Source organism: Lolium perenne, chromosome 5 (genome assembly GCF_019359855.2).
Source record: "Lolium perenne isolate Kyuss_39 chromosome 5, Kyuss_2.0, whole genome shotgun sequence".
NCBI lineage: Eukaryota > Viridiplantae > Streptophyta > Magnoliopsida > Poales > Poaceae > Lolium > Lolium perenne.
Genome location: NC_067248.2, coordinates 197,609,454 through 197,611,206, shown reverse-complemented (window position 1 = coordinate 197,611,206; position 1,753 = coordinate 197,609,454). Strand labels below are relative to the sequence as shown.

Below are 1,753 nucleotides of genomic sequence, written 5' to 3'. Positions count from 1 at the left end.
CAAAATTTCTTCCACTTTGTCCTTTAAAAAAGGCAGCAAAACCCAGCAAATGTTCAAACTTCAAACTCGAGGCCCAGATCTACCAATTCATTCATTTCCTAAGCCTTCTTTGCTTGTGTCTTTGTATCACTTCGAGTTTTGAGACCGCGTGAAGGCAAGAGGAAGCATCAAGATGGCCTGTACCATGAGCAGATAATACTCTCGTTTAACAATAATTAACTGAACATAAAACTGGAGGGAATGATACAACTGGGCAGCAGATCCAGAATATATAGCTGAAAGCCAAATCTCTTAATCATCTGCAAATGCAATGATGCATACAAAATATAAAATTCTACCGCTAACACAAATATGAACACTGAATAGAGAGCTGAACCAGATAAAGATAGAGTAAATTTACTCTTACATGGCAGAAGCAAGAAGGAGAAGCAAATTATTCAGGTCACAAGCGACCTGAACCTTTAGGGAAGAAACCTCTTGTCCACTGATGAGTTCTTCAAGGATCAAAGCATTGCTCCAGTGAACTCGTGCTTCTCAGGATAATAGCAGGTCCTCTCATCCCTAATACGGTTAAGGGACGAAGGATAGGCTGGCAAAATGAATCATAATTGTGAAGAAGAAAGCACAAGATACTTCATTCACATTAATGGATCCTCGTCCATGGCTTAAAAGGTAGGAGCAAATAGAACAATAAACTGTTATATCCTGTCCTTGCAGGCAGATATAGTCACCACTCACCACCGTTTCTCCACCATCGTCATCTGCGTCCTCGGTTATGCAGACGTAGGAGGGTGCGGTTGTTGCGGTGGCCTCCACCGTCGCTTCCTCCAGGCAAGGTCGAACCACGGGTCCACGGCGCGTCGAACTCGTCGCAGAGGAAAATCTCGAAGTACCTGGCCCCGACTTGAGCTTCCCCATGGCCGCGACAGCGGCGGACGCCTGCTGTGGCACGGTGGTGGGAAACCGGGGATGGGACTTGATGGCGGATGTAGAGCAGCTGATGGACGGCAGACCCGGCGGCTGCTCCCGCGTAGCGGCAGGGTGGAGGCAGCGACTCACATGTTCTCGTTGGATAAGAAAAAGAATATTTGTTGAGCCTTCTCAATCTGCGCACGCGGCGGCCAATTGGACGAGAGGTGGTCGATCGCCGGGGTGTCGAAAGTCATCCTTCTGTCGGCGAGCAACACTTCGTCGGCGCAGCACGGAAGATCACATGAACGCGTCCGTCAGCTTGGCAGCGCCTCTCCTGGATCGGGCGAGTCCCGATATATATTGCCGTGTTAGAGACCATGAGTCCCTGCCGTCTTTGCCTCGAGCGGGTTGAGTTGGATTCAGGAAACGGGGAGGATGTCGTGGTTATCGGGGAGACTTTGCAGTCAGGCTTGGGTTTGGGGTCAGATTATCAATCGTGAACTCTCAGGATTTCTCGGCTCCGCAACAAAACATAGAGGAGTTGGAAGCGACGGGTCAGATTATATGTCTATCGGACGACGGACGAAAACGCATAGGTGGATGGACGAAAGCGCATTATGACGGACCAAACCAAGGAAACGCTAGCCCCTTTATTATTAGGTATAGAATAGATAGAAGAAGATTGACCGAGTTTCTTACCTACGGGATGGTGCAAGTTACGTGTCAAATATAACATGTCATGCATGTCCACAAAATATGTGCTTGTACATGTTACGTAAAATCTTTAAATCTTGACCATTAAATTATAGATCTAACGTCTAAAATAATTTCTAATGATGTG

The 1,753-nt window shown here is 47.3% G+C and overlaps 1 long non-coding RNA gene across 1 annotated transcript; it reads right to left on the bottom strand.

Moving 5' to 3' along the window:
• Nucleotides 1-268: 268 nt before the first annotated feature.
• Nucleotides 269-1,423, bottom strand: LOC127301560 (uncharacterized). The gene is made up of 2 exons (XR_007852208.2): nt 739-1,423; nt 269-589 (listed from the first exon to the last, which is right to left on the bottom strand). It is a non-coding gene; the product is annotated as an uncharacterized lncRNA (long non-coding RNA).
• Between the last annotated feature and the right edge of the window lie 330 nt (nt 1,424-1,753).